This window comes from Lithobates pipiens, unplaced genomic scaffold (genome assembly GCF_037356315.1).
Source record: "Lithobates pipiens isolate NorthernLeopardFrog02 unplaced genomic scaffold, aLitPip1_a1.2 Scaffold_25, whole genome shotgun sequence".
Lineage (NCBI taxonomy): Eukaryota > Metazoa > Chordata > Amphibia > Anura > Ranidae > Lithobates > Lithobates pipiens.
In genome coordinates, this window is record NW_027507787.1 from 115,891,727 (window position 1) to 115,906,736 (window position 15,010).

The following is a 15,010-nucleotide window of genomic DNA, read 5'->3' on the forward strand; positions in this document are numbered from 1 at the left end:
TAGGAGATAAGAGAACTTTCCCTTGGTACCCTGGGGATCCTCAATGGGATATGGATTATATGGAAAAGGGAGGGGAGAACTGGTTAAAATATTGGTTTCAGAGGGAAAATAAGAAACAGAAAAAGCCCACCCAATGTCTAAGTAAGGAAGATTATGACCAGAAACATAGAGAAGAAGCCGATAAAAAGAGAGTTTTCCCTGACCCAACAGCCCCTTCCCTACCAATAGTCAGTCATCCTCCACCCGCATATGTACATGTCTATCCGAGTTTAGCAAAGGAAGATATTGATCTTCTGGCTGGACATTATGCAACCAGACAACGGCAGGTCCCTCCCGCTCCACAACCACAACAGCAGATCTTTCCTGCTCCACAAGATAGACAGCACCCACAGAGGAGAGAAGCGAGAGCCCAAGTCGAGGTAGCTGAACCAGAAGATCAGGGAGCTATAGGAGAAGTAGTTTCACCACCTGGCCAAGAGCAGGAGGAAGAACAGGAAAACGCTGATGGGGATAAAATATTCAGTCCCCCTAAAACAAAGAGTGGAGCTGTATATTGTAACCCTAATCTTCAAGCGCCTTTCATGACCATTGGAAATGAAATGTTGAAAAAGGTAATAGACATTGAGGACATTGACAGGATAGTAAAACATTGCCCCAAACCCACCGCCTCTGCAGGAGGTACTTTAACTTACTTAAAAAAGGCCTGTAAGGGTAGAAATTACACACAGGAAGATATGCGTCTTATCATACTACTACTCCTGGAACTGGGCAAATGTTGCAACTATAAACACTATTGACACTATAAATGCGGGAACATATGGGTTAAACACAGTACCAGGTAGGAACACCATGTGGACAGAATTAGAGACTGAAATGATGAGAGTATTTAAAAATAAAAGTTCCCTCCCTACTGCCATAGCATGCAAACAAAAGTCAGGAGCGACTGTAGTTGAATTCTGGAAAAGGTTTCATGAAAATTGGACAACAGTAGCTGGATTAGCTACAACTACTCATGTGGGAGCTTTGTTTATTCAAACTTATATGAATAATCTAAAACCCCAGTTCGCCTTGGTGGTCAAAAGCAGCAGGGTGTTTCGATGTAATAAAAGAGAAAGCAGTGAGTACCCATTATCAGGGTGGAGTGCAAGCCCAGCCTCCCCAATTTAATGGTGGACAATGGGACAGTGGAAATAGAGGTAGAGGCAGATGAAGAGGAAGAATAAGAGGGAAAGGGCAAGGTTTTTCCAGACCGCCCCAGCAGTCCCGCACATGTTGTTTTAACTGTGGACAGGAGGGGCACTGGAGAAATCAATGTCCTCATGAATGGAATAACCCAAATACTCAAGATCAAGATCAAATGCATACACAGGGACCCCAATCTAGCCAACAGAATCAAGTTGCCCCAAAACAACAGGGTCCCCGATTCCCTATACAGTGGAATCAACAACAACTGAAATGAAGCTGCCCAGAAGGTCGTATCCCAGCATTTCCCTTGATCTCACACTCTTACAATGAGCAACCAATTGTGACCTTATATGTTAAATATAGGCCTGTTCCGTTTTTAACCGATTCAGGAGCGATTCGGAGCACCCTCAGTGAGGACTACTACAGAGGTGAGACCAAAATTGCTGAACCTTCTATGGGAATTAATGGGATACTTACCAAAACATACAAAACACCGCCTTTACCAGTAAGTGATGTTGAAGGGGGAGGTGCAACAGTCTTGCATCATTGTTTCAGGATTATTCCAAAATGTCCGTGAACCTCTTGGGAAGAGATTTGATGGGAAGATTGGGTATAACACTGAAAAGGACCACTGAAGGAGGGGTCTTCGTACACTCCAAGGTAATATCAATATATTACACTGAGGATAGTGATCTCCCTCCACCAGATGATCCGGTATGGTCTAAAAGCTCCTTGGATGTAGGTCTTATTTGTTGTACCCCATACAGGGCAGCTTTAAAATCATGGGCACAGCCGGTTTATCACAAACAATACCCCATTTCAAAAGAAAAAGAGGAAGGAGTTGCTCCAATGGTAGAAAGGTTCCAGCAGCAAGGAATTCTTAAAGAGATACTCTCACCCTACAACACCCCCATTAACCCAGTAAAGAAGCCGGATGGCTCTTACAGGTTTGTACAAGACCTCAGAGCTATAAACAACCTAGTGATACCCATTGCTCCCATAGTGCCTGACGTGCCATCACTCCTAACCTCCATACCATCCGATGCAGAGTATTTTTCGGTCATTGACCTTTGTAATGCATTTTTTTCAGTTTCTGTTGACGAAGAGACACAATCTATCTTTTCATTCAATTTCAGAAATCGGCAAATGACGTGGTGTAGAATGCCCATAGGATATGTTGACTCCCCTGTAGTATATACAGTGGCCCTCCAAGCAACCCTGCGGTCCTGGGCACCCCGCCATGGTTCCATCCTACTTCAATATGTTGATGATTTGTTGTTGTGTAGTCCAAGCCAGAAAGCATGTAAAAATGATGGTTTAGATCTGTTACATTGGTTAGCAGACAATGGTCACAAGGTTTCTAAGAAAAAGCTACAATGGTGTCAGGAAACTGTTGAATACCTTGGTTTTGTACTCTCCAAAGGAGAAAGGAAAATCAGTCAAAAGAGAGCTGAGGCTCTTGTGGGTCTGCCCCGCCAACTTACTAAGAAGGACATGCTATCCTTTCTTGGTATGATTGGTTACTGCCGCCAATGGATACCTGATTGTTCCTACTATGATAATCTCCTGAGGCAAGCCACAGGTACTGACATGCCAGATTGTGTGAAATGGAATGATGAAATGTACAGTGCTTTTGTGTATCTTAAAACTGCAATGGTCACAGCTCCTGTACTTGGACTACCTGAATATGGGGAAATGTTTCACTTGTTTGCAAGGGACAATTGCAAAACTTTGGCGGGAGTCCTGGCCCAGGAGCATGGGGGCAAACTCCGCCCTATTGCGTTTTTTTTCAAAGGTTGTGCCTATGCCAGTACAGGGCATGTTGGCATGTCTCAGAGCTCTTGCATCCTGTGCGATGGTGGTGGAATTGGCTACATCATTCACTCTAGGACATGCCACCACACTGCATACCACTCACAATGTATCCATTCTACTAAAAAATATCCATACCCAGCACATGTCAGCCCAGAGGCTGAGCAGTTATGAAGTCATTTTACTTTTTAACCCAAAACTTCAGATAAAATATGCCTCTCCCACTTCTGGCCCAGCTCCAATCCTGAATGCCTTGCTAGGCTTGAAAGGGGAAGAGGATGAGGTAGTGCATGGACCTCATCTACCAAGACACATCACCGAGACCAGACATGTCTTCAACTGCTCTCCTTGGAGCACAGAATGTCTTTGTGGATGGGTCTTGTTCAAGACCAAATGATAATACATACCATGCAGGGTATGCTGTTGTTCAGCTGCCTGATAAAATACTGGAAGCAAACCCTGTCCCATTCCAATCAGCACAAGCTGCAGAACTTAAAGCTCTTACTAGAGCTTGTCAGCTTTTTGAAGGGCAGGATGTAAACGTTTACACAGACTCCAAGTATGCTTAAGGCGTTGCACACGATTTTGGGGTTATATGGAAAAGGCGGGGCTACATAGCAGCAGATGGTAAATCCATCTCACATTCCACGCTTGTCACAAGTCTGCTAGAAGCTATACAATTGCCACAAACAACCCAATGTATATTCTGTGAGGCATAATGAGTCTTTTGAACATATAATTTCTTTCCACAAGTTTTTGGAAAATGTGGAAAGAAAATAAAAACCTATTTTTTTTTCACAAAGTTGTCAATTTAGAAGATCTTTCTAACACATAACATGTACATAGCCAAAATGACACCCCAAAATAGATTCTGCTACTCGTCCTGAGTATGGCGATACCCCATGTGTCAGACTTTTCCACAGCCTGGCCGCATACAGAAGCCCAACATACAAGTACCACCATTGACCTTTGTAATGCATTTTTTTTCAGTTTCTGTTGACGAAGAGACACAATCTATCTTTTCATTCAATTTCAGAAATCGGCAAATGACGTGGTGTAGAATGCCCATAGGATATGTTGACTCCCCTGTAGTATATACAGTGGCCCTCCAAGCAACCCTGCGGTCCTGGGCACCCCGCCATGGTTCCATCCTACTTCAATATGTTGATGATTTGTTGTTGTGTAGTCCAAGCCAGAAAGCATGTAAAAATGATGGTTTAGATCTGTTACATTGGTTAGCAGACAATGGTCACAAGGTTTCTAAGAAAAAGCTACAATGGTGTCAGGAAACTGTTGAATACCTTGGTTTTGTACTCTCCAAAGGAGAAAGGAAAATCAGTCACAAGAGAGCTGAGGCTCTTGTGGGTCTGCCCCGCCAACTTACTAAGAAGGACATGCTATCCTTTCTTGGTATGATTGGTTACTGCCGCCAATGGATACCTGATTGTTCCTACTATGATAATCTCCTGAGGCAAGCCACAGGTACTGACATGCCAGATTGTGTGAAATGGAATGATGAAATGTACAGTGCTTTTGTGTATCTTAAAACTGCAATGGTCACAGCTCCTGGACTTGGACTACCTGAATATGGGGAAATGTTTCACTTGTTTGCAAGGGACAATTGCAAAACTTTGGCGGGAGTCCTGGCCCAGGAGCATGGGGGCAAACTCCGCCCTATTGCGTTTTTTTTCAAAGGTTGTGCCTATGCCAGTACAGGGCATGTTGGCATGTCTCAGAGCTCTTGCATCCTGTGCGATGGTGGTGGAATTGGCTACATCATTCACTCTAGGACATGCCACCACACTGCATACCACTCACAATGTATCCATTCTACTAAAAAATATCCATACCCAGCACATGTCAGCCCAGAGGCTGAGCAGTTATGAAGTCATTTTACTTTTTAACCCAAAACTTCAGATAAAATATGCCTCTCCCACTTCTGGCCCAGCTCCAATCCTGAATGCCTTGCTAGGCTTGAAAGGGGAAGAGGATGAGGTAGTGCATGGACCTCATCTACCAAGACACATCACCGAGACCAGACATGTCTTCAACTGCTCTCCTTGGAGCACAGAATGTCTTTGTGGATGGGTCTTGTTCAAGACCAAATGATAATACATACCATGCAGGGTATGCTGTTGTTCAGCTGCCTGATAAAATACTGGAAGCAAACCCTGTCCCATTCCAATCAGCACAAGCTGCAGAACTTAAAGCTCTTACTAGAGCTTGTCAGCTTTTTGAAGGGCAGGATGTAAACGTTTACACAGACTCCAAGTATGCTTACGGCGTTGCACACGATTTTGGGGTTATATGGAAAAGGCGGGGCTACATAGCAGCAGATGGTAAATCCATCTCACATTCCACGCTTGTCACAAGTCTGCTAGAAGCTATACAATTGCCAAGGTCCATAGCTATATTACACTGTAGGGCACATACAGAGCAACAGGATGACATAGCCAAAGGCAACGCCTTAGCTGACAAAGCAGCAAGAGAAGCAGCATCCACACAGCCTGCAAGCACACAAATGCCATTACTCTCACCAGAAATTCCTCTTTTGGATCAAACATTGCGTGATCTCCAAGCATATGCCACAGACCAAGACATCCAGCAATGAAACTCAATAGGTATGCAGACAAGCCCAGAAACTGACCTTGTCTGCCAAGAGGGGAGACCATGTATCCCTGTAGTCAGCGCACCCATTTTTACTTCACAATACCATGGGATAGGTCACAGAGGGTGGAAAGTCACATGTGAACTTTTGGATAAGGATTTTTACATTCCAGGTCTTCCCTCTCTTGTAAAGGCATATGTTTCCAGATGCATCACATGCATTCGGAATAACCCTAGGAACCCTCACAAAGTAAAACATGAACATCTGATATATCCATCTACACCATTCACTCATCTGCAGATAGATTTTACACACATGCCCAAACTAGGTAAAAGACAAGAATATTTGCTCGTAATAGTGGACGTGTTCTCAAGATGGATATAAATATTTGTAACTACAAAGGAAGATGCACAAACAGTAGTGAGGATTCTGATACAAGAAATTATTCAAAGGTGGGGTTGTCCACTACAGATCAACTCTGACATTGGTCCTGCATTTGTGGCCAAAGTTTGTCAAGACCTGGTAAAAACACTGAAAATAGAATGGAAGTTTCATATTCCTTACCACCCCCAGAGTTCAGGTATAGTGGAAAGGATGAACAGAACCATTAAAGATAAGATCAGGAAGGCCACTGGAGGTATGTATGCAAATTGGAAGAAGGTCCTCCCAGCTGTACTAGCCGAGGTAAGAATGACACCCTCTAAAAAGACAGGATACTCTCCTTTTGAAGTCTTAATGGGTAGGCCATTCCCCACCCCATGGGCCAGACAGCCACTTATGTTAGAAAGAGGGGACCTAGATCTTATTCAGGAAGAATATGTAAAAAACGTATTGAAACTTTGGATCAAGTTGAAAGGAACGTTGCTCGCACCTCTCCTTCTTCTTCAGAGGAACCTACACACCCTTTTAAGGTGGGTGACACTGTGGTGGTCCAGAAATTGAAACGCACCAAGAAACAGGAGTATCCCTTTGGACTCCCAACCACAGTGATCACAGTTACCCACACAGCTATTCTGGTAGAGGGACAACAGGCCTGGATTCATGCAAGTCGTGCAAAGAAGGTCAACCAGGACCCTAAGAAGCAAGGCAAAGACAAAGATAAAGCACAGACAAGTGAAGCAGATAGTCAAGACTCTGAACAAGATGACTTTGCTTATTTCACCACTGACTTCTGGGAAGGCCTTGTGCCTCTTATGCTGGGCTGCCCTGATCGTGTTCCTGACAACTTTGCTTATAACTAACTGTATTTATCATCCTGAAGATTTCGGACCCATAAAGAGTATTTGTGGAGCCTCTAACACGCTACAACAGAATAATATGAAAAATACACATGATAGACACAAGAGAAATTAACCACTTGCTTACTGGGCACTTAACCACCTCAATACAGGACACTTAAACCCCCTTCCTTCCCAGACCAATTTTCAGCTTTCAGTGCTCTCTTACTTTGAATGACAATTACTCAGTCATGCTACACTGTAACCAAATGAATTTTTTATCATTTTGTTCACACAAAGAGCTTTCTTTTGGTGGTATTTATTCACCACTTCATTTATTATTTTTTGTAATATAAGCGAAAAAAGAGCGAATTTTTTGAAAAAAAAACAAAATTTTCTACTTTCTCTTTTAAAAGAAACCAAAAAAATCTAATTTTGGCGAAAATTTAGGCCAAAATGTATTCTACTACATGTCTTTGGTAAAAAAAATCCTGATAAGTGTATGATCATTGGTTTGTGTGAAAGTTATAGAGCCTACAAGCCATGCTATGCATAATTGAAAATGTATCAATCCTAATGCACTGATGGCCTATCTCAGTTCTTGAGGCCCTAAAATGTCAGGACAGTACAATAACCCCCCAAATGACCCCTTTTTGGAAAGAAGACAGTCTGCGGTAATTGGTAAGAGGCGTAGTGAATTTTTTGAAGTTGCAATTTTTTCCCCACAATGCTTTGGAAAATTAAGAAATATATATATATATTTTTTTTTTTCACGAAATTATCATATTTACAAGTTATTTCTCACACATGGTGCAGGCATAATTGCAATTACACCCCAAAATACATTCTGCTATTCGTCCTGAGTATGGAGATACCCCATGTGTCAGACTTTTCCACAGCCTGGCCACATACAGAGGCCCAACATCCATGTAGCACCATCAGGCGTTCTAAAGGCATAAATTAACACATTTCAACACATGAAACACATTTCATTTCCTGAGTACCTATTACATTTTTGAAGGCCCTGGAGCACCAGGACAATGGAATTACCCACAAAGTGACCCCATTTTGGAAAGAAAACAACCCAATGTATATTCTGTGAGGCATAATGAGTCTTTTGAACATATAATTTCTTTCCACAAGTTTTTGGAAAACGTGGAAAGAAAATGAAAACCTATTTTTTTTTCACAAAGTTGTCAATTTAGAAGATCTTTCTAACACATAACATGTACATAGCCAAAATTACACCCCAAAATTCATTCTGCTACTCGTCCTGAGTATGGCGATACCCCATGTGTCAGACTTTTCCACAGCCTAGCAACATACAGAGGCCCAACATCCATATAGCACCATCAGGCGTTCTAAAGGCATAAATTACACATTTCATTTCCTGAGTACCTATTACATTTTTGAAGGCCCTGGAGCACCAGGACAATGGAATTACCCACAAAGTGACCCCATTTTGGAAAGAAAACAACCTAATGTATATTCTATGAGGCATAATGAGTCTTTTGAACATGTAATTTCTTTTCACAATTTTTTGGAAAATGTGGAAAGAAAATGAAAACCTATTTTTTTTTCACAAAGTTGTCAATTTAGAAGATCTTTCTAACACATAACATGTACATAGCCAAAATGACACCCCAAAATACATTCTGCTACTCGTCCTGAGTATGGCGATGCCCCATGTGTCAGACTTTTCCACAGCCTAGCAACATACAGAGGCCCAACATCCATATAGCACCATCAGGCGTTCTAAAGGCATAAATTACACATTTCATTTCCTGAGTACCTATAACATTTTTGAAGGCCCTGGAGCACCAGGACAATGGAATTACCCACAAAGTGACCCCATTTTGGAAAGAAAACAACCTAATGTATATTCTATGAGGCATAATGAGTCTTTTGAACATGTAATTTCTTTCCACAATTTTTTGGAAAATGTGGAAAGAAAATAAAAACCTTTTTTGTTTTCACAAAGTTGTCAATTTTGAAGATCTTTCTAACACATAACATGTACATAGCCAAAATGACACGCCAAAATACATTCTGCTACTCGTCCTGAGTATGGCGATACCCCATGTGTCAGACTTTTCCACAGCCTGGCCGCATACAGAAGCCCAACATACAAGTACCACCATTGACCTTTGTAATGCATTTTTTTTCAGTTTCTGTTGACGAAGAGACACAATCTATCTTTTCATTCAATTTCAGAAATCGGCAAATGACGTGGTGTAGAATGCCCATAGGATATGTTGACTCCCCTGTAGTATATACAGTGGCCCTCCAAGCAACCCTGCGGTCCTGGGCACCCCGCCATGGTTCCATCCTACTTCAATATGTTGATGATTTGTTGTTGTGTAGTCCAAGCCAGAAAGCATGTAAAAATGATGGTTTAGATCTGTTACATTGGTTAGCAGACAATGGTCACAAGGTTTCTAAGAAAAAGCTACAATGGTGTCAGGAAACTGTTGAATACCTTGGTTTTGTACTCTCCAAAGGAGAAAGGAAAATCAGTCACAAGAGAGCTGAGGCTCTTGTGGGTCTGCCCCGCCAACTTACTAAGAAGGACATGCTATCCTTTCTTGGTATGATTGGTTACTGCCGCCAATGGATACCTGATTGTTCCTACTATGATAATCTCCTGAGGCAAGCCACAGGTACTGACATGCCAGATTGTGTGAAATGGAATGATGAAATGTACAGTGCTTTTGTGTATCTTAAAACTGCAATGGTCACAGCTCCTGGACTTGGACTACCTGAATATGGGGAAATGTTTCACTTGTTTGCAAGGGACAATTGCAAAACTTTGGCGGGAGTCCTGGCCCAGGAGCATGGGGGCAAACTCCGCCCTATTGCGTTTTTTTTCAAAGGTTGTGCCTATGCCAGTACAGGGCATGTTGGCATGTCTCAGAGCTCTTGCATCCTGTGCGATGGTGGTGGAATTGGCTACATCATTCACTCTAGGACATGCCACCACACTGCATACCACTCACAATGTATCCATTCTACTAAAAAATATCCATACCCAGCACATGTCAGCCCAGAGGCTGAGCAGTTATGAAGTCATTTTACTTTTTAACCCAAAACTTCAGATAAAATATGCCTCTCCCACTTCTGGCCCAGCTCCAATCCTGAATGCCTTGCTAGGCTTGAAAGGGGAAGAGGATGAGGTAGTGCATGGACCTCATCTACCAAGACACATCACCGAGACCAGACATGTCTTCAACTGCTCTCCTTGGAGCACAGAATGTCTTTGTGGATGGGTCTTGTTCAAGACCAAATGATAATACATACCATGCAGGGTATGCTGTTGTTCAGCTGCCTGATAAAATACTGGAAGCAAACCCTGTCCCATTCCAATCAGCACAAGCTGCAGAACTTAAAGCTCTTACTAGAGCTTGTCAGCTTTTTGAAGGGCAGGATGTAAACGTTTACACAGACTCCAAGTATGCTTACGGCGTTGCACACGATTTTGGGGTTATATGGAAAAGGCGGGGCTACATAGCAGCAGATGGTAAATCCATCTCACATTCCACGCTTGTCACAAGTCTGCTAGAAGCTATACAATTGCCAAGGTCCATAGCTATATTACACTGTAGGGCACATACAGAGCAACAGGATGACATAGCCAAAGGCAACGCCTTAGCTGACAAAGCAGCAAGAGAAGCAGCATCCACACAGCCTGCAAGCACACAAATGCCATTACTCTCACCAGAAATTCCTCTTTTGGATCAAACATTGCGTGATCTCCAAGCATATGCCACAGACCAAGACATCCAGCAATGAAACTCAATAGGTATGCAGACAAGCCCAGAAACTGACCTTGTCTGCCAAGAGGGGAGACCATGTATCCCTGTAGTCAGCGCACCCATTTTTACTTCACAATACCATGGGATAGGTCACAGAGGGTGGAAAGTCACATGTGAACTTTTGGATAAGGATTTTTACATTCCAGGTCTTCCCTCTCTTGTAAAGGCATATGTTTCCAGATGCATCACATGCATTCGGAATAACCCTAGGAACCCTCACAAAGTAAAACATGAACATCTGATATATCCATCTACACCATTCACTCATCTGCAGATAGATTTTACACACATGCCCAAACTAGGTAAAAGACAAGAATATTTGCTCGTAATAGTGGACGTGTTCTCAAGATGGATATAAATATTTGTAACTACAAAGGAAGATGCACAAACAGTAGTGAGGATTCTGATACAAGAAATTATTCAAAGGTGGGGTTGTCCACTACAGATCAACTCTGACATTGGTCCTGCATTTGTGGCCAAAGTTTGTCAAGACCTGGTAAAAACACTGAAAATAGAATGGAAGTTTCATATTCCTTACCACCCCCAGAGTTCAGGTATAGTGGAAAGGATGAACAGAACCATTAAAGATAAGATCAGGAAGGCCACTGGAGGTATGTATGCAAATTGGAAGAAGGTCCTCCCAGCTGTACTAGCCGAGGTAAGAATGACACCCTCTAAAAAGACAGGATACTCTCCTTTTGAAGTCTTAATGGGTAGGCCATTCCCCACCCCATGGGCCAGACAGCCACTTATGTTAGAAAGAGGGGACCTAGATCTTATTCAGGAAGAATATGTAAAAAACGTATTGAAACTTTGGATCAAGTTGAAAGGAACGTTGCTCGCACCTCTCCTTCTTCTTCAGAGGAACCTACACACCCTTTTAAGGTGGGTGACACTGTGGTGGTCCAGAAATTGAAACGCACCAAGAAACAGGAGTATCCCTTTGGACTCCCAACCACAGTGATCACAGTTACCCACACAGCTATTCTGGTAGAGGGACAACAGGCCTGGATTCATGCAAGTCGTGTAAAGAAGGTCAACCAGGACCCTAAGAAGCAAGGCAAAGACAAAGATAAAGCACAGACAAGTGAAGCAGATAGTCAAGACTCTGAACAAGATGACTTTGCTTATTTCACCACTGACTTCTGGGAAGGCCTTGTGCCTCTTATGCTGGGCTGCCCTGATCGTGTTCCTGACAACTTTGCTTATAACTAACTGTATTTATCATCCTGAAGATTTCGGACCCATAAAGAGTATTTGTGGAGCCTCTAACACGATACAACAGAATAATATGAAAAATACACATGATAGACACAAGAGAAATTAACCACTTGCTTACTGGGCACTTAACCACCTCAATACAGGACACTTAAACCCCCTTCCTTCCCAGACCAATTTTCAGCTTTCAGTGCTCTCTTACTTTGAATGACAATTACTCAGTCATGCTACACTGTAACCAAATGAATTTTTTATCATTTTGTTCACAGAAAGAGCTTTCTTTTGGTGGTATTTATTCACCACTTCATTTATTATTTTTTGTAATATAAGCGAAAAAAGAGCGAATTTTTTGAAAAAAAAACAAAATTTTCTACTTTCTCTTTTAAAAGAAACCAAAAAAAATATAATTTTGGCGAAAATTTAGGCCAAAATGTATTCTACTACATGTCTTTGGTAAAAAAAATCCTGATAAGTGTATGATCATTGGTTTGTGTGAAAGTTATAGAGCCTACAAGCCATGCTATGCATAATTGAAAATGTATCAATCCTAATGCACTGATGGCCTATCTCAGTTCTTGAGGCCCTAAAATGTCAGGACAGTACAATAACCCCCCAAATGACCCCTTTTTGGAAAGAAGACAGTCTGCGGTAATTGGTAAGAGGCGTAGTGAATTTTTTGAAGTTGCAATTTTTTCCCCACAATGCTTTGGAAAATTAAGAAATATATATATATATTTTTTTTTTCACGAAATTATCATATTTACAAGTTATTTCTCACACATGGTGCAGGCATAATTGCAATTACACCCCAAAATACATTCTGCTATTCGTCCTGAGTATGGAGATACCCCATGTGTCAGATTTTTCCACAGCCTGGCCACATACAGAGGCCCAACATCCATGTAGCACCATCAGGCGTTCTAAAGGCATAAATTAACACATTTCAACACATGAAACACATTTCATTTCCTGAGTACCTATTACATTTTTGAAGGCCCTGGAGCACCAGGACAATGGAATTACCCACAAAGTGACCCCATTTTGGAAAGAAAACAACCCAATGTATATTCTGTGAGGCATAATGAGTCTTTTGAACATATAATTTCTTTCCACAAGTTTTTGGAAAACGTGGAAAGAAAATGAAAACCTATTTTTTTTTCACAAAGTTGTCAATTTAGAAGATCTTTCTAACACATAACATGTACATAGCCAAAATTACACCCCAAAATTCATTCTGCTACTCGTCCTGAGTATGGCGATACCCCATGTGTCAGACTTTTCCACAGCCTAGCAACATACAGAGGCCCAACATCCATATAGCACCATCAGGCGTTCTAAAGGCATAAATTACACATTTCATTTCCTGAGTACCTATTACATTTTTGAAGGCCCTGGAGCACCAGGACAATGGAATTACCCACAAAGTGACCCCATTTTGGAAAGAAAACAACCTAATGTATATTCTATGAGGCATAATGAGTCTTTTGAACATGTAATTTCTTTCCACAATTTTTTGGAAAATGTGGAAAGAAAATGAAAACCTATTTTTTTTTTCACAAAGTTGTCAATTTAGAAGATCTTTCTAACACATAACATGTACATAGCCAAAATGACACCCCAAAATACATTCTGCTACTCGTTCTGAGTATGGCGATGCCCCATGTGTCAGACTTTTCCACAGCCTAGCAACATACAGAGGCCCAACATCCATATAGCACCATCAGGCGTTCTAAAGGCATAAATTACACATTTCATTTCCTGAGTACCTATAACATTTTTGAAGGCCCTGGAGCACCAGGACAATGGAATTACCCACAAAGTGACCCCATTTTGGAAAGAAAACAACCTAATGTATATTCTATGAGGCATAATGAGTCTTTTGAACATGTAATTTCTTTCCACAATTTTTTGGAAAATGTGGAAAGAAAATAAAAACCTATTTTTTTTTCACAAAGTTGTCAATTTTGAAGATCTTTCTAACACATAACATGTACATAGCCAAAATGACACCCCAAAATACATTCTGCTACTCGTCCTGAGTATGGCGATACCCCATGTGTCAGACTTTTCCACAGCCTAGCAACATACAGAGGCCCAACATCCATATAGCACCATCAGGCGTTCTAAAGGCATAAATTACACATTTCATTTCCTGAGTACCTATTACATTTTTGAAGGCCCTGGAGCACCAGGACAATGGAATTACCCACAAAGTGACCCCATTTTGGAAAGAAAACAACCCAATGTATATTCTGTGAGGCATAATGAGTCTTTTGAACATATAATTTCTTTCCACAAGTTTTTGGAAAATGTGGAAAGAAAATAAAAACCTATTTTTTTTTCACAAAGTTGTCAATTTAGAAGATCTTTCTAACACATAACATGTACATAGCCAAAATGACACCCCAAAATACATTCTGCTACTCTTCCTGAGTATGGCGATACCCCATGTGTCAGACTTTTCCACAGCCTAGCAACATACAGAGGCCCAACATCCATATAGCACCATCAGGCGTTCTAAAGGCATAAATTACACATTTCATTTCCTGAGTACCTATTACATTTTTGAAGGCCCTGGAGCACCAGGACAATGGAATTACCCACAAAGTGACCCCATTTTGGAAAGAAAACAACCCAATGTATATTCTGTGAGGCATAATGAGTCTTTTGAACATATAATTTCTTTCCACAAGTTTTTGGAAAATGTGGAAAGAAAATAAAAACCTATTTTTTTTTCACAAAGTTGTCAATTTAGAAGATCTTTCTAACACATAACATGTACATAGCCAAAATGACACCCCAAAATACATTCTGCTACTCGTCCTGAGTATGGCGATACCCCATGTGTCAGACTTTTCCACAGCCTGGCCGCATACAGAAGCCCAACATACAAGTACCACCTTCAGGCTTCTAACATATAGCATGTACACACCAAGAATTACACACCAAAATACATTCTGCTGAGCAAAGGGTAAAAAAAAGGCTCACCTGTGGTTTTAGCAGACAGGGACACCGTTCCAGAGCAGTCAAAGCATTTTCTAGACAGCCAAAGGAAATGTCCAGGAATTGTCCAGGCAGCAGACAGATATGGAAAATTATGAACATGGTTCAGTACAGTCCAAGGTTTAGCAGGCAGTTCAGGCATAGGCATGTCCAGT

At 41.5% G+C, this 15,010-nt stretch overlaps 1 protein-coding gene across 12 annotated transcripts in view; it reads right to left on the bottom strand.

The window, feature by feature from the left end:
* CUNH10orf71 (chromosome unknown C10orf71 homolog) overlaps positions 1-15,010 on the bottom strand; it is a 1,142,779-nt gene that overhangs the window by 853,736 nt on the left and 274,033 nt on the right. The gene's annotated exons all lie outside the window — the stretch shown is intronic.